This window comes from Martes martes (genome assembly GCF_963455335.1).
Source record: "Martes martes genome assembly, chromosome: 1".
Lineage (NCBI taxonomy): Eukaryota > Metazoa > Chordata > Mammalia > Carnivora > Mustelidae > Martes > Martes martes.
The window spans coordinates 71305225-71324387 of NC_137888.1; positions in this window are offsets into that span (position 1 = coordinate 71305225).

Sequence of the window (19163 nt, forward strand, 5' to 3'; positions counted from 1 at the left end):
TGTAAGGGTTCCAGCTGCTCCTCATCCTCACTGTTTTTCATCAAGTCCAACTCAACGGTCTGTCAATCTTCTCTGGCTAGTGCTTATTGAAGCACTGCTTAAGAAATCCTTGGCTGTTCCTGAATATATTCTCCTATATTTTACTCTGGAAACTGTGTTGTTTTACCTTTCACTTTTCAGTCTAAAATCAATCTCAAAATAATTTTTGTGTATATAGTGGCCAGATTTAATTTTTTCCATATGGATATCTAATTAATTCAGCACCATATACTAAAGCAACTATTCTTCCATCATTGCACTGCCACTGCAATTTTGCTTTAATCAGGTTATTGTGTTAAGTGCAATTCTGTTTCTCAGACGTATTTGGTTCCCTTGGTTAATCTGTCTATCTTTGAACCAGTAAAGCACTGTCTTAATTACTGTAGTTTGATATAACCTACCCTGGCTGGCACTTTGTATTTCTTTGTGTATTTAAGGTCTTTTACATTTCTTTCTAAGTTTTGGAATCAACTTGCCAACATCAACAACAACAAAAAAGAACGTTGGGCTATTTATTAAGATTTCATGGAGTACAGGGAGAAAGACATCTTAACAAAAATGAATCTTCCATTCAATGAATATAATGTTTCATTGTAAATTGAAAAATGTTGTTTTAATTCCCTAATTGTTACTAGTTTATAAACATACAATGTAGTTTACATATTTACCAGTGACCTTACTAAATTCCACTATTTCTTCTAGTAGTTTGTAGATTTTTGCACAAATGATAATTATACCTGCAAATGGCAAACTTCTTCTTACTGTCAAAACTATGTATTTCACTTCTTTTCCTTTTATTGCATTAGTTAGAGATTTCAATACAATATTAAATAGAAGAGCTAATAGTGGACATCTTCCTCTTGCTTCTACTTGCAGGAGGAAAATGTTCAGTATTTTACTATTATGTTGGATGATGGCTGTACGGTGTCATTGTTTTATACACCCTTGATTAGATTAAGGATGATTCCTTCTATTCCTAGTTTTTTGAATGTTTTTATACTAAATGGATGTTGGACTTTATCAAATAATGTTTCTGTACCTATAAAGTTAATCATGATTTTCTTCTTTATCTGATAAAAGTGGTGAATATATTGATTGATGCACCAATGTTTAACCACTCTTGCATTCCTGGAATAAACCTCACTTGTATTGTCTTGTTTAGGATGCTTGCATCTGTGTACAGGAAAGAATTTAAGCATAGTTTTTTTTTTTTTTTTTTGGAGGGGGGAGTCATTGTTTTTTTTTCTTGCTTATGGTTTTGGGATCAGGGTTATCCTGGTCTAACATAGGCTGCAAACATTCTCTCCTTTTTCCATTTTCTGAACTAGTTTGTGCACAATAGACATCGTGCAGATTATTTCATCCTTAAATATTTGTAGGAATTCACCAGTGAAGCTACCTAGGCTTGAAGTATTTGTGTGTGTCTGAGAAGGTTTTAATTGTGAATTCAATTTCTTTAGCAAACATAAGGCTATTTAATGTTTTATTTGTCCAGATGCCAAGTGTGTTTTTCCGGAATTTTTTTCATTTACGTTTTCAAACATCTTAGCATGAAGGTGTTCGTATGTTCTTTTGCTACTGAGATACAAATCACATACCATAAATTCACCATTTTAAGGTATACAATTCAGTGGTTTTAGAATGTTTACAAGTTTGTGCAACCATCACAGCTGTTAATGCCAGAACATTTTCACTAGCCCGAACAATCTCCTATTATCAGTGGCTTTTCATTCCCTTATCCCAGCCCCTGGCAACCACTAATCTATTTTTTGTCTCTAGAGATATGCCTTCTCTTGATATTACATGTAAACGGAATTATACAGTCTGTAAACTTTTGTTTCTGGCTTCTTTCACTTAGTATAACGTTCTCAAGGCTGATTTACATTGTAGCATGTGTCAGTATTTTATTCTCTTAATGACTCACTAATATTCCATTTTATAGCTCCACCACATTTTGTTTATCCATTCATCAGTTCATGTATATTCAAGTCATTTCTATTTTTTGGTTATTGTGAATACTGTCGCTGTGAAGGCTTGTGTTGAAGTTTTGGTGTGAATGTATTTTCAGTTCTCTTGGGTATATACCTAAGAGTAGAACTGCTAAGTCACATGGTAATTCTATGTTTAATATTTTGGAGAACTGTCAGAAACTGTTTTCCAAAGCAGCTGCACCAGCAGTGTATGAGTTTTCCAATTTCTCTATAGTCTCACTAGCACTTGTTATTTACCTTTAAAAAAAAAAAATGGCCATTCAAGTGGTTGTAGAGTGGTATCTCATTTTGGTTTTGATTTGCATTTTTCTAATGACTAGTGATGTTGAGAATCATATGTTTTTATTGTGTTTTCAAAGTCTGTAGGATGTAGTGATGTTGCCTTTTTCATTTCTCAGAGGGGTAATTTGTGTTTTCCTTCTATTTGTCCATTATCTGTCTTGCTGAGTGTTATCCATTTTTCTAGTCTTTTCAAAGAACACATTTTTAGCTTTGTTAATTTTCTATGTTATGTATTTGCGCTATTTTTTCATTATTTCCTGCATCCTCTTATGGGTTAATTTACTGTTTTTTTATGGCTTCTTGAAATGAAGTACAGATCATTTATTGTCTTTGTCATATTCTAATACATGCATTCACATTCTAATTTCCCTCCAAAGTACTGCTTTAGTGGCATTCTCCCCAAATTGAAATACTGTATTTTCATTGTGAAAATATTTGATTTCCTTTTTGATCCATTATTTGGAAGCTTTTTGCTTAATCCAAATGTTTAGGGATCATCTATTTTTCTGTTGTTAATTTCTAGCTTATTTTCACTTTTGTCAGAGAATATAGTCTATATAATTTAAATCCTTGGAAATTTTTGGAGACTTAAAGTAAATGTGGAATATAAAGAAGCTCAAAAATATCTAGAAATTAATAATCACATCCCTCTATTTCAAGAGATAAACAGAGTTCTTCTAATTTTTGTTCTTAACCTCTTTCATATATAAATTTAAAATATTGCTTAGAAATATAACCATAATGAAAACTGTGCATGCACTCTGCGTACCATTCTATAAGAGGTCCTATAAGCTATAGTGCTCCTATCACTTGGGCAAATTGGAATTATTGAAAAAAATGAATGAAGATTATTCTCATTCAGCCACGTAACAAAAACCTCCGACCTTTGGAAAATGAGTGGAAATTCTAGCTATATGATCTATCACTGCAGCAAATTGTCTCTGAGCTTCCCAGAGTCACACTGATAGCACCTTGGGACATAGATAACTTGCTTGCACTTCAAAGTTCCATTTTACTTACAGCTCTATTTCCTGGTAGATACTGGCTGACAAAATATGTCCTCAGACCATCTAAACTTCTGTCTTGACAATTTTGTCAACAATTATTCTACCTTTAGAATAAGAAGAAATGCACTATTTTTACATTTGTTTTCACACCTACACAAGGGATGGTACAGGCCAAAACAATGCCATCCAATACTGTCATTGATGACAACCCTGTTTCCTCATTTGAATTAAAAAATAAATAAATTACACTTCAAGATTATAGAGTTATCAAAGGAATAATTTAAGTACTTAATAGATTGTCTTTCACATGGGTAATGCTCACAAAAACATAAATCATTTCCTTCTAATACATTCTGACTTCTCTTACATGTTATCCTAACTTCACTGATAGCTAAAATGCATCCTGAGAGGCAAGCAATATTCAAAACCACGTTGCCTGGTGGTGGGTATTATGGAGGGCACATATTGCATGGAGCACTGGGTGTGGTGCATAAACCATGAATTTTGGAACACTGAAAAGAAATAAAATAAAATGGAAAAAAAAACCACATTGCACATTTCAGGTTAGATTAAGTTATGCTGTAGTAACAAATGACACCAATATCTCAAAGTTTAAAAAAAAGATTATTTCACATCTATTACATGTTCAGTACAGGTCTGGGGGAGAGTGTTTACTATGTACATCTAATATTAATCCTTAGATTTAGACAAATGCAGTCTTATCATGTAATCCAGAGAAAAAGAGATCTGAAATATTTGTGGCAGCCCTAATAACTGGTATTCCTCATGTCCTTTTTTTAAAAGCTTTTTTTGTCCTTTTTTTAAAAGCTTTTAAAAGCTTTCAGCTTTTATTGATAATGTTCAAAGTACACTATTACTCAGCCAAAAGTATGCCTAAAATGGAAAAGGCTAATGATACCAAATGTTGAAGAGGATCTGAAACAACCAGAATTCTCATACCCTGTGCTCCTGGGAGTACAAAATGGCATGACTACATTGGAAAGTTATATGACAATTGATTAAAAAAATGAATACATACCTACCTTTCAACCCCATAACCCCAATCCAAGAGAATTGAAAGCATATGTTCACACAAACCCTAGTATAAGAATGCTCAATCAAATTTATTCACACTAACCAAAATCAACCTGGATGTCCACCAATAGGAGAACGGATAAATAAACCACAGTTGTAGATTTATACAACGTATACTGCTCACAATCAAAAGAGACAAACCACTGACATATCCAAAAACATGAGTGAATATCAAAACAGTTTGCTGAGTGGAAGAAGCCAGAAACAAGGAATATTCTGTAGATTCCATGTATATACAGTCCTAGAATAAGCAAAACTAACTTATGATAATAGAATCATAAGATCATGTTTACTAATCATTAGATCAGTATTTGCTGCTAGCTTCAAGGGTGGTAGAAACTGAACAGGAAAGAGCACAAACGAATTTTTTTTACTGACGGAAATGTTCTGTGTCTTGAGTGAATGTGCATACACTGGTTAAAACTAATTGAACCATTCACTTAATAATTGGGCATTTTATTCTATATTAATAATACCCTGACTTTTTAAAAATTAAAAAGTATTCAAGGACATTTCAGCCATATAATTTTTAATATTACTTTGACAAACCTAATACTATTGATTAGCCATTTCAGGACATTCTGTTTGACTCAGATTTTAAAGTAATGTTGTACTAAGAAGCTTGGAAAAAAAAATTAGTAAAAACATCAACATCACCCTGAAAATATGCCAAGACAGTAAAATTTTCATGGACCATATTTTAAAGTCTGTAAAATTCAACTCATCTTAGACTGCTTTGGCTGTTCATTCAATTTTTTTAAATTAGGAAACTATATTGAAAGAGAGAATTAAATCACCTAGATGCTGACATCTGGTGGAGCATTTCTACCCTTTATTTCACCAGTTATACAGCTATTTAACTATTTACTAACATCACTTAGGATAAAGCTGTAAAGAAAACACTCCATCTACTAGCAATTGAGCAAGAGTCCTAATTACTCGTAGCTTTTTTCTCACTTGCTAAACAATATAAAAAGCATCTGAAACAGTGCCTGGCCCATGATATAAACTTTCTAAGTGTCAGTTTCATTCTTGTGCATGAAGCATCCTTAATCAATGGGTTTGTTTCCCTTTCCTTTCTCTCCTTCTCCCTCTTCTTCTCCTACCTCTTCCACTTCTCTTGCATCTTCCTTTTCTTCTCATTTTCTTGCCTCTTTTGCTTCTTCTGCCTTCTCCCCGTTCTCCCCTACCTGCTCCTCCTCTACACCCTCTTCTTCCTCTTTCCTTTTGTAATATATGCCCATGAAAGGGGTGGCAGGGAAGAATGAGAGAAAACTTATATATGAGATTTTTAAAAACTGTATTTTCCAGTTTTTTTCAGATGTTACCTAATGAATTTTAGTATTCTAAATAACAAAAATGTAAAAATCATCAAAAACATATTTCTGTTGTATGAATCAATTCCAAATAATTTTTAAGCTTCTAAATTTAGGCCTGGAAGATGTTTAGTCACAAAGAGTTGGAGTATTTTCTACAAATATGGGAGAGTTCCTGATGTATTAACTTCCTGACTTAGAGAAAGAAAAAAAATCTCTGGGCAGCTGTGGACACCATCACTGGGAAAACTTGGCTGACCCAACACACTGAACCTAACCTGACAAATGCACTTTCTCGTTTCCTCAGAACAAATGGGCAAGTCAAGTCCTTGAGTATACGCTTGTGACAACTGTATTCTTTTCTCAATGTTTTAGCATCCAGTGATATTTCTTATCTGAATTATTTATTATGATGGCTGTTTGTGATTTTTCTACTTCTGTTATTATAGACTTATGAGTTAACATTGTATGAAAGAAAATCTCTTTTCATTTATTTATATTAGTGTGGACCCATGGATTCTTATTCCTTTGATTATGATATATTATTATCAATTTTGTCCCAAAATTATCCCATTTGGTCAGTGGGAACCTCCTGAAGCTATCTCTTGTGTCCTTCTGCCATGATGACCCCCATCATTCTTTGAGACCTCCTTACTTTCTAACACAAAATATTGTTCCAGGTTCATCTTGTGTTTTCCCTCTCCAGTTGATTTGATAGAAATCAACATCTGGGTGATAGGCATGCTCATTATTACTGGGGTATTGTTATTCTCAGAACTGGGAAGCATGCATTATATATATTTATTCATAACAGTTACTTCCACATTAAAAACCATCAGTTTTCATTGATACCATTAGAACCCTAAATCACAGGCTTTATATTTTTCATATTTCCATATTTGCAACTCTCATTTCTGACAGTGGCAAACCTGGCAGCTCTCAATATCCTTATTTCCGGTTCCATTCACCCTTATACAATAAATGCCCCAATGCTCCCATTGGCCTTCCTCGTTAATGCCTCTCTTCCCTCACTTGGATTTTGACACCTGATGCTGAGCCCCTGCAGCCACCACTGCTCTCCTTTGTCAATGCTCTTTGTCCCTGCTCTGCTACCAGCACCTTCTACCAGACCAAGGTCACTGGCATGCCCAGAGAACCCTCCTCATGCTGCACAGCCTCTGCCACCCTATCAGCTCTGATAGCAGCATATCCTCATTCAAAAGCCAAAAAGCTAAGTGATTCCAAAGCACATATCAGCCCAGGTCCTCCAAGAAGTAGATGCCAAGACTGGATTAAATATGTAAGAATTTTTTTTAAGGAAATGACTGTGTGAGATAAAACAGGAAGGTAGCCAGACAAGCCTGAAAGAGCCACCAGAGCACAAAGAAGCCTGACTCCAAGTGAAAATATAGATGAGAAAATTTGGATGGAAGGGTCTAAGGAAAACGCAGCAAAAACCTAACAAGGGGTTCTCTAGCCAAATCAGACTATCAGAGGAGTCCTTTAACTGCCAGAATCTTTATGCTTCAGTATCCATCCCTGATATGCTGTTATTGGACACAAAGAGCCTGTGGAAAGTGTGGAAAGAGCACAAAGGAGGGGGTGGAATTAGAAGCACAACAGCTGGGAGCCCTCAGCAATTTTACCCCTGTATTCCCAGAAGCAGGATCCATATTCTCACAGCTGCTCCAACACCAAGATCATTTTTTTCTTTGATTTAATATTGCCAGTCAGAATCACAATAAAACAAACTCTTTTTTATAAATTGCATGCAGTAACAAGAAGACATCATGGGACAGACCACTGGGCCTTTCTTTTTCTTCATAACTCAGAAGGAAAAGAGCACTGCATTAAGTTAAACCCTTTCTAATATAAAGATTTTTGGAAGGGTGTCCTTAAGAAAATTTCTGGAATGGTTATTGCATAAGTAATTATCAGTTATCAAATCTCTGACCACATGTCTGGCACTATGAGACAATGCTGAACATGGTGAACTATAGGTCTAACTAGTAACTACTAGTAAGTACATTTTTGCAAGTACATTCCTTATTTGTGGCCCACAGCATTTCAGAACTTTAATTTTTCACTTAGTATGTTTGTATTTGTTTAAAATGCTGCGTCCAATATTCTCAAATAAACATATACAAAGAACAGGCAGACTGTTTACACTTTGGAAAATGAAGTATAAAAAGTAGGGTGTCATGGCAATAGAGAACTATTTTATATTACACAATTTTATTGAGCAATTGTAGACATAAATCCAGCTCTTAGAGCTACAACTCAGCATTCATACTCTCCTGGATATTACCTCTGCATTTAATCCTCACATTTTAACATCAATTTGAGTGGAGGCCATATGTTTAAACTTCATTAGCTCAGCTTAAATTTTGGCATAATGCTGAAAAGCCCTGTGGTCCCTAAATACACAAAAAAGTTATTCAGAGAATAGAACAAGAAATCATATAGGTATAAAACTAGGTACCTACAGCAAACAGATATACATATGTAAAAATTAGACACTTGTAATGACTTTCTGAAGAAAGTTTTGAAATCTAATTTTCATGAATATCCCTGAAATTTAGGATTGCCTTAAAGAAACACAAGAATTGGAGAAGGCAAAAACCAAGATCTGAGCACTATTAGTATGATAAAAAAAAATGTAAAGCTATTTTAAAAAATATTTATGACTTATTTAACATTCTGTACACATTTGTAGAATGTCTACTGTGTGGAAGATATAGTATTTACGTGCACAAATGCTGTCCAAAATGGCAATCTCTAGCCACCTGTATTTATTAAGCATTTGAAATGTGACTAGTTCAAACTGAAGATGTACTCTACATATAAAATACACACCAGGGGTGCCTGGGTGGCTCAGTCGGCTAAGCGTCTGACTCGATTTCGGCTCAGGTCTTGATCTCAGAGTTGTGGAATCAAGCCCCACATTGGGCTCTGTGCTTGGTATGAAGCTGTCTTGGGATTCTCTCTCTCCCTCTCCCTTTGCCCCTCCCTTCTCTCTCCATTTCTTTAAAAAAAAAAAAAAATACACACCAGATTTCAGAGACTTAGGATGAAAAAAAGATGAAAGGAAAATATCTCATTAATACTTTACACTAATGAAATGTCAAATGATAATATTTTGCATATTGGGGGTTGATAAAGTATATTATTAATATTAATTTAACCTACTCCAAGCTTTTCTAATGTAGATACTAAGTAATTTTAAATCACATATGTAAATTCCATTATATTTCTATTGGGAAAAATGTTAATACATACTATTGTGATAGATAATCATGTTTGCCTAGAAATCTATCTTTCCATCCTTTTGGGGGTCTTGGTAGGACAGCACTTCCTCACTCTCTTTGAAGTTAACTGTGGCCAAGAGGCTTCCTTTGATTTGGTCAATTATGAGGAGAATTATGGAAATTATGAGGAGATGCAGCAAATGTCACTTCCCAGAAGAGGCTTTAAGAGTCTGTGTGAGTTTTACTTCCCAGCTGCTGTTACCACAGAAACAGACATTGTAGAGGGGCCTGTGTATTCCCGGCTACTTAGTGTCTAAGAACCCCTTCATGGGCACTGCAGACATGGAGTTTGAATCAGATATAAACTTGTTTTGAGCCACCGAAGTTTGGAGTTGCATCATAACGTGGTGTGGGGGAAGGTCACCAAGAGGATGTGACCACCAGTTGACCCCAGAGCTGGACTCCAGCAATCAGAGGCTCCTCGCCCCCTCCCCTGTCCTTGGAATGTGCATTCTACTTGCCCTCCCCACTCCCACAAACTCAGGGGCACGGCCTTGAAATAATAAGGTGGGGCTGGACCATCTGAACAGTACATATGACTGAATCCAATTAAGTCCCCTAGACAAGCTTTTCGGATGTAGCGTGTTGGTGTGGAGAGTTACTCATCCTGAGCCACCCAAGACAAGTAAATAAGTTCCCTTTTTAACCGGCCACCTACCAGCCTGCAGTGGTCTTCTCTCTTCCGTCTCTTCCGGCCCTTCGAGGTGGGGCGCGGTTTCAGGTTATACCCCTGAGGACCCCCCAGGTTCTGGACAAAACCAGCAGCAGCAGCCAAGCGACAACGGAAATAGTCCTGGGGAAAGAGACATCCGCGGGGGCAAGCCCGAGTACGTCAGCCAGGGACCTCCGCGTGCGGAGAGGTGGCTCACAGACAAGGGCTCGCGGACCGAGCCTCCCCGTGAGAACACCGCCGGGCAAACACCAGCCGGTCTCCCGCGCTCCTTTGCGGAACTGCGCAGATGCACTGCGCAGAGCACAGAGACACACGGTTGCGCAGAGGACTGGCGTCGCCGGTGCACAGTGGGGCTGGACGCCAATGCCCTACCGAGGCTGAAGGTCAGCCTAGAGAACTGGGAGAAGAGCTGAGGGTAGAGAACACATCAGCTTCAGGGCTGGCAGACAAGGTGGGAGAACAGGATAATAAATTGGAGAATTTAGCCTGGGTTTGAAAAGCCGGGCGGGCGCAAGCTGCCACGGATTAAGTCCAGCGCTTGTGACTGAGTTTGAACAGGAGGTTCACAAGTGAAATCCCTGGGAAAGGGATGAAGAGGAAGATGTTGTGGTGATGGACAGTGAAACAGACCAAACGCTCTGTGTCATCTGTCCCAGTACAAAGGAAAGCAAAAGCACAGCAACAATTCCAGCCGGCAGAGCACCCCCAATTCCGGAAACATTCATGATGAGAGAATTTACTTCCACTGAGCATATTGACAGAGCTGCCAAGTTCCAGCGAAAGGCTAGGGAAACTATCCGGACATGGTTGGGGCGGCTATGGGATAGGGGAGACAATGTTATTTCTCTGACGTGGTAGGAGGGACAGATAATGAACATCACCACCACACTTCACACACTTGGCCTTGTGCCAGTGCCTTCATGTCACTTGGAGGGTGAAAGAAATCTGTTCAAAGGCTCCCCCTCTCCCAGTTTACAGACGAAACTCACAAGTGTCTGCACTTGGCTCTAACTCTGTTTTTCCAGGGGGATGGTGCCCTCCACTCTCGGAAAGTTGACCCCAACTACAAAACATATTTTTCTCTATCCTGACAACAACCCATATCCCAGGGGAGATCAGGACAGACCCCCTCAAAAAACCCGCCACCTCCTATATCTGGTCAAAAGCCAACCCCCTCTTCAGAACTCCCATCCCTGGGCACAGCTGCAACCTTCTCACATCCTTCAAAACCCCTTGAAAGGCCTAGCCTAATGGTGAGTGCTGTGAAATGTGTAAGCCTGATGATTCACAGACCTGTACCCCTGGGGCAAATAATACATTATATTTTAATAAAAATAATTAATAATTTTTTAAAAGGCCTAGCCTAATAGAAATTCAGGATGACATCTCTCTTGATGTCTCACCTCTCTCCTCCCTTGGAGAGTGAACGAACTCTGTCCTGCTTGTGCTTCTACTCTTGGTGCAATTCTTTGCCGCCCACATCATCAGTAGCTCTGACAGGGGTTCAAGGTACTCATCCCTTACAGGTTATTATCTCTCAAGGAAGCTTGACCCAATGAGCATGAACTTCCTGGGCATGTGAGACTAAGGATGTCTATACAGAATGCACAACAAATTCTTAGGAATCTGGGAATGAGATAGGCAATTTACACACCTGTCTTTGAAGGTCCTGACTGGGCCACATTCACTGCAGGAATAAAAGCTAAAATACTCCAGCATTTGGTTTGGGATACTGATATTCATGCTGAACCCAGTCATGGGACAAGATATTTATGATGTTAGACAATCCATTGCTGATCTAAAGGAAACCGATGAATCCCAAAAATGGGTACAGGCTGTAGGAAAGGCCTAAGACAGAGAGGTGGCTTGAAAAACTAAAAGATTATCACAACTGCCTATAAGGGCCCAGTAAAAATAACCCAGAAGTAAATGTAGTTTGACCTCACTGCGGTCGGGTCCCCACCTAAGCAGATAGATGGACAATGCAATGCTATGTCGGTCGGCCTATGGAAAGCCTTAAAATATGAACAACAGTTCAGACCTGCCCCTGCTGCTCTTACCACCCTTGATAACCCCCCTGCTCCAGCAGAGGCCTCAGGGTTATAGTCCTAATCGGGGTGGGTGCCTCCCACATCCTGGGTAGAGGATACAAGCCAAGATGTCCTCCAGGTAAGAGTTGTTGGAGGTGGCCGAGGCCTCATGTTGAGCTCACTGTTCACTGGTTCTCCAGAAATAAACAAAAGGTGGCAGCTCTGGTAGATACCAGAGCCAAATGTATTCTGTAGTACATGGTAACCCTCCAAAGTTTTCTGGTTCCCTCAGCAACATTGATGGTTACAGTGCACAAACAGCTATGATCAGGAAGTTCCTTTTGACCCGCAAACTGGGCATTCTACCACCAAGAAAATATGGTTTTCATCTCTCCAATACCAGAGAACATATTGAGCATTAATATCCTACACGGTCAAATGCTACAAACCTCTATCAATGAATTTCACCTCCAGATTAGAGTAATTAAACCAGTTCCATGGAGAAATACCAGTTGGGAACTGGCAAGCCTGCCACCCCTATGAAGAATGATAACTCTCAAACAATAGAAATTGCCTGGCAGGCATAAGGACACAGGAGAAACTATCCAAGAACTGCACCAAATGGGTATTTTATGTCCTTCCCATAGTGCTTTCAGTAGCCCCATATGGCCGGTAAAAAAGCCAGATCATTCATGGCAGATGATGGTGGACTACCAGGAACTGAACAAGGTAGAGTTCCCCATCATGCAACTGTGCCCAACATTGCCATTTTATTAGACACCTTGGCCATGGTCCTAGGAATGTACCATGTTCTCCAGACTTAGCAAAGGCCCTTTTCAGTATACTCCAGCACTGGGTCACAAGATCAATTTATCTACACACAGGAAGGACAGCAAGGGGTCTTTTGAGTACTTCCCAAAAGTTACATGCCCAGGTCCACCATATGTCATAGAATGGTAACCTGAGACCTGTCCCTATTCTTCTTCCCTATATCAATAAAATGGGCCCATTACATCAATGACATAATCCTAACATGGGAAGACTTGCCTCTGCTGCTGGCTTTGCTGGAACATCTGTGAAGGAGAGGATGGGCAATGAACCCACAGAAAATCCAAGGCCTAGGCACCACCATCAGGTTTTGGGAATCATTTGGTCAGGTAAGATGTATGTGTACTGTGTTTAAAAAGATGCCAGCCTACCCAATCCCTAAGAATATAAAGGAAACACAAACCTTTGTATGACTTTGGGATTTTAGGAGATTTTTATTCCCCACCTGGCAGTACCACCATCCCTTATACTACCTGATAAAGAAAGGGCACACGTGGAACTGGGATCAGAGCAGGAAGCCCCCTCTAAATATATCCAAGAAGCAGATTAAATCTCTGGACATCTTCCCAGCAGGGCTGCCATTTGAGTTAGATGTGTATGTGACTCCAGAAGGTATGGGTTGGGCACCCTAGCAGAGACAACAGAAGGAGAGAGTGCCCCCCAGGATTTTGGCTCCAGCTCTCCTCCACATGGAACCTCTCAGGAAGGAAGAAACCACAGCAGACATGAGATGAACTCAGAGCAGTTTGGCTGGTGATCACTCATGAGACCTGATCATTAACTCTTTACACTGGAAGTTACAGTGTTCTACGGAGATTAACTCTATGACTTGGACAATGGGAACCCAAGGGTTGAATGATCACTAATAAGCCCCAGTGTGGTCAGGGTATATGGAAAGTTATTAGATCTGCCTGCAAGAGCCTGAGGCCGTCTTCACAGTTTTCCACTTCCCAGTCCATAAGGAACTGACACCCCGCTGGCAATCAAGAAGCTGTTGCCCTCAGGGGGCCTGGGTGGCTCAATTGGTTGACTGTCTGCCTTTGGCTCAGGTCATGATCCCAGGGTCCTGGGATGGAGCCCTGCGTCAGACTCCCTTTTCGGTGGGGAGTCTGCTTCTCTCTCTCTTCCCCACTCATGTGCTCTTTCTCACTATCTCTGTCTTTCTCTCTCTCTCTCACTCTCAAATAAATAAAATCTTTAAAAAAAAGAAAAAGAAAAAGAACCTGCTGCCCTCGTTCAGATATGAGCTCTACCAACTGACCATTCTGTAGATATAGCAGATGGGATGCACCAAAAGAGTGTTCACCATTGCCCCCAGGCGGGTTGGTATATTGGCAAGGATGCAAGATGGCCCTTAGAATACTTGTTTAATGCAATAACAACATGTCATGTGTGTTCTAAACAAACTGCCAAAGGAATCTTGGTCCTTCCATCAGAGTTCCCAGACAGTGAAGAATTGGCAAATTGATTATATTGGCCCCTTACCTCTGACTGGGGATTCTAAATTTACCTTAGTTTGCATGGACATTGTGTCCATCCCAACCCAAGCCTTTTCCTGTCACTATGCAAACGAGGCTGTCACCATTAGGGGATTAGAGAAGCCAAGTATCATGTATGGATACTCTCGTTGAATAAACAGATCAGAGGTCACATTTCAAAAGTCAGAATATGTAAGCCGGGGCAAAAGAACATGATAATGAACAAAGGTTTCATCTGTCCTATAATCTACAAACAGCAGAGTTGGTAAAAAGAAAAAAATGGAATTTTAAAACAGCAAATTAAATTACTAAAAGGTAAAAGCACCTTGGCCAAGAGAACTAAAGTACTGTCCCAGGCTTTAACACTTATGAAGTATCAACCACAGGGCCTATTGCCCTATACGCCAGACTGGGACCCTTGCCTAGATACCCAGTACCATAACGGTGTGGGAATCACAGGAAACAGCCATAGCCCCAAGCCTCATCATAAATCAACATGCTATGCTGCTGAGAATACTAAGCCCTACCATGCCTGAAAAAGGAGTTATGTACCGGAATTTACAATGGGGCATCCCATCAGGATGGGTGAGTTACTTGGCACCTCTGAGGGTGTGGGGTTGGGGACTACTCAGTCTCCACTGGAATCCCATTGTCCTGCTACTAGCTGCACCTGTTGAAATACATTGTGTCCAGAATGGAACATCCACCATTGAAATAGGGGTGAAAGCCGGAGTCCTGGTATGGCATATACCACCCTCAGACCATCTTCTCATTCCTGAAAGTGCTGACTCTCCAAACCAATATGTATGGTATATAAAATCAGGTCAAGTTCCTAAAGCTGCCAACCTCCATCTCCTTAAGGCCAGCTAGGCATGTTCTGTCCTCTACTGGTACAGTTATTTGGCAGCTCTCCTTGTTCCCCCCCTGTCCTGGAGGACATTATAGCACACACAGAAACCCTCACTAAATTCACTCAGCAAGCCTTAAATGATAACCAACAAAACCTGGTCTTCATTGGACACTGGAATGTCTCTGATGAGAAAAGCTGTCCTCTAAAATAGGATGGCCTTGGATATTATTTCTTCCTCATAAGGAGGCACCTCTGCCATTATCCATCTAGAACGTTGTGTGTATACCTAATGAGACTGTTAATGTATTATCTTCATTAAATTACACGAGGATAAAAGTGAATGTCCTGAATGATCTGATTCCCAGCCTAGGGGACTTAATAAATCAGTAGTTCAGATCATAGGGCTCTTGGTGGAAAAAATTGTCACTGATTTTGGGAATCATTGTCTTAATCCGTGTTTCTACTTGCATGTATCTGTATCATTGCTGTGTCATCTGCCTCCAATGTAGCCGGAGAGCCACCAAACAAGTGGTACCATGCTAGTGAAACCCCTTGCTGACCACTCAGGGCACATGGTGGAAGAGGGGGCCATAAGAGATTGTAAAAGCTGGTCACAAGGGATAGAGTATTGAGTGGGGTCGCTGAGAAGCTATGATGGTGAGTTGACCCCGAACTGGACCTCACCAATTAGAAACTACCTACTCCCTCTCCTGTCTTTGGAATGTGCATTCAGCATGCCTTCCTGCTCCCAGAAGCTGCGCTAGGAACAGAGCCTTGGCTTAGTGATGTGGTTTTGAGAACACCTGGACGGCATATATGACTGAATCCAGTTAAGCCCCTGTAGAGACTTGTACGATATGGCTGGCTTATGTGGAGATCTGCTTCTCTTGTGGTTATCCAAGACAAGTAGTAAGTTCCCTTATGAAATCTGCCATGTACTGACCTGCAGTGGTCCCCCACTTTTCTTCAGTCTTACCCGCCTTCTGAGTACTGGGCTGGTTTCTGATCACACCCGGAAACGCCCTCGGTTAAGAACTAACACCTGGAGTCCTGTGTTTCCCAAACTTCAGTTTGCATCAGAATCACCTGGAGGCTTTGTTAAAAACAAACTGTGTGTCTAGTAAGTTCCCAGGTGCTGCTGATGCCACCAGTTTGGGGAGCACACTTTCAGAACCACTGGCCTGGGCTAGCCTGACTGGCAGCGGCTATGAAACTTGGAGCTGAATAATAGTTTGAAGAACTCCTACGTAATTGTAGATAATGAAGCCAATATTATTGTTTATCCTAATATGCTAATGAGATGAACATTAGCCCATCTATGTTATGAGAAATTAAGATTATGTATTAGATGGAGATTTATTATTATTATTAAATATACTCTAATTTACACTATTCTATCTCAAGTATTATCTACATCAATACAGTGACATTTCCTATGCATCCTTTTCCTTTGCCAGCCATTAAAAAATACAGGGGTTACATTGTATTCCAATAAGGCTAGTCACACAATTTAAAACCTGGCTTGGAAAAAAAAAAAAAATTCCTCTTAGATGGTCTCTGACAAATGGTACAATTTATTTACTGATCAACAAAAAAGTAAAACTAATTGTGCTGAAACAGTTTTTAATAAAAATTAACCTGGAAATCACAGAAATGTCTCTAACTGTCCACAGAGGATAATGACTTTATTTTCAGCAAAGATATCCAAGAAAATCCAATGCTTCTATCTAATGTGATTAAACACACACACACACACACACACACACAGAGAAAGCACAGACAAAAATCCCCAATACCCAGGTATCTCACTCTCCTTCACTTGGGGGCAGTGTGGGTAGCCATATCTCCAACAATGCCCAACAGAAAATAACTAGCCACATACAAGTAAAAAGTAACTTTTAAGAATGACTCTGTAGCCTGTGCCCAGTTCTTGTCTTCTAATGCCACTCTCCAATTTTTCCTTGAAGAATTAGCTGATTATAGGATGCGACAAGGGGAGCCTACAGCATCTTGAAGTGCCAGAAAGTAAGAAAGTATGTAAAAAAGGACACAGAAGCCCACGGAAAGAGCTCCAAATGGCCAGAGTTGGAAAAATTGGAGCAGCAAAAAACAACACACTATTGCATTATTACTCAAATTTCAAACTAAATATCCAAGAATCCATAGTGAGATAAATAAGTCATTGGATAAATATATAAATAAATGGGAGAGAGAAGACAAATCTCCCCTACAGGTAAATTCTAAATAAATTAAATAAGTAATTATGTAGATAACCCCCACCCCCAGGGAGATGATGCTTAATCTCTCAAATTTACTTGTGAGCTATGTTTAGTGATTTGTTTCCAACTACTACATACAGTGTGGAAAGGGCCGTGGGAGGAACAAGTCACTTTACAGTGGAGAAGACTGGCAAATGCTCCCTTTCCTAGGTGATAAAGGTTCATGTCACGTGGATCATACGTACCTTTCATTTATAATGTTGAGAATAGCACTTCACCTCTGTTGTCTTCCTCCCAAAAAATCATAACCCACTTCACCTGATAAAAACATCAGACAACCTCAGACTGAGAGACATTCTACAAAACATCTGATCATCACCCTGTAAAACTGTCAAGGTCATAAGAAAGCAAGAAAAGTCCGAGGAACTGCCGCAGCCTAGAGGAGTCTAAGGAGACATGAAGACGAAATATAATCTGGTATTTTAGATGAGACTTGTGAACAGAAAAAGAACATTAAAGAAAAACTAATAAAAAATGCAGTATGGACTTCAGCTAATTACTATTAGCTAAATATATTTTATACACACACACACATATACATATATATATATACATATTAGTTCATTAGTTGTGACCGATCTGTAATAATAGTGTAAGACAGTAACAATAAGGAAACTCAGTGTGTATATGTGGAAACTTTGTGTTCTGTCTTTGGAACTTTTCAATAAATCTAAAATTTTCTCAAATAAAACTTTTATTTAGATATAAAAAGATGGTAACTATTTTAAAAAATGTCCTCATCTTTTAATTGTGAGATAGCTAAGACAAGATTTGGGTCTTTCACATCCTGAATGAACTTCTAGACATTTTTCCTGACCAGCTTTCTCAGAGGGTGACTGTGTCAAGTAAGGAAGGCTTCCTTCCTGAAGACAATATGTGAGCCTTCAGTCTGGTGAGATTTTCTAGTGTTCAAAATGACACTGGTAATTGTTTCAACTAGGCTTGAAAATTATCTGAAATCCTCAGTCGTTAGAAATTAAGAATAAAATTAGTAAGATTGGAACACATAAAACTGTTAATCTCACCCCTCATTGATCTGACCCCTTCAGCTTTGAGTGGTCCTGGATTTAATCACATTTGAACAAGACATTTACTGATTTCTACATGGAGGTATGAGTTTCAATCTATGACTTGAAATAAATTGGATGATGGAAATGATTCCACTCAAAGTCCCTGTCAACTGATTTATAACATACATAGAGTGTGGAAGCCAGGAATGTGATATGGGTTCAGATTTCATACATACTTAATCCCCAGTTGTTCTCAGGGCACCTCTGTGGCTCAGTGGTTAAGTGTCTGCCTTCGGCTCAGGTCATGATCCCAGGGTCCTGGGACTGACCACATCATCAGGCTCCCTGCTCAGTAGGGAGCCTGCCCTCTCCCACTCCCCCTTCTTGTGTTTCTTCTCTCGCTGTATCTCTCTCTGTCAAAGAAATAACATCTTAAAAAAAAAAAATCCCCAGTTGTTCTCATATAACCAAACTCAAATTTCAAGCTAAAAATGTTTTTACTATCTTTCCTTTATTTTTCCCTTTGACTTCTCTCTCTCTCTTTCTCTCTCTCTCTCCCTATCTCTCTTAATTTTGGAAGTTTTTTCATAGTTCTCCATGTCCTAGAGAGGCACGTGAGGATGGGAGGCTTCCAGGGAAGCCTGGGTGCCTGCTGCTGGATGGGACAGAATGGGATGTGCACACATACTCTTATATCCCCGTGTGACGCAGGGCCAGCCCAGGGACAGCATTACCTGCCCTATGTATTCCCACAGCTGCAGAGTCATTGAAATGACCTATGGGCCCTATCACTGCACATATTCAATTAGAACCCTTTATTAATGGGCCAAAGATGAACAGGGAAATGGGAAAATTACCGTGCAAATTGCTTTAATCCATCCAGTCCTCCTTGGCTGTGCCTTCCCTGATTAGTCTCTAAATTTTTTCTCTTTACTTATCCTCTGTCTATAAAATCTATTTACCTTACTTTGTGGTGT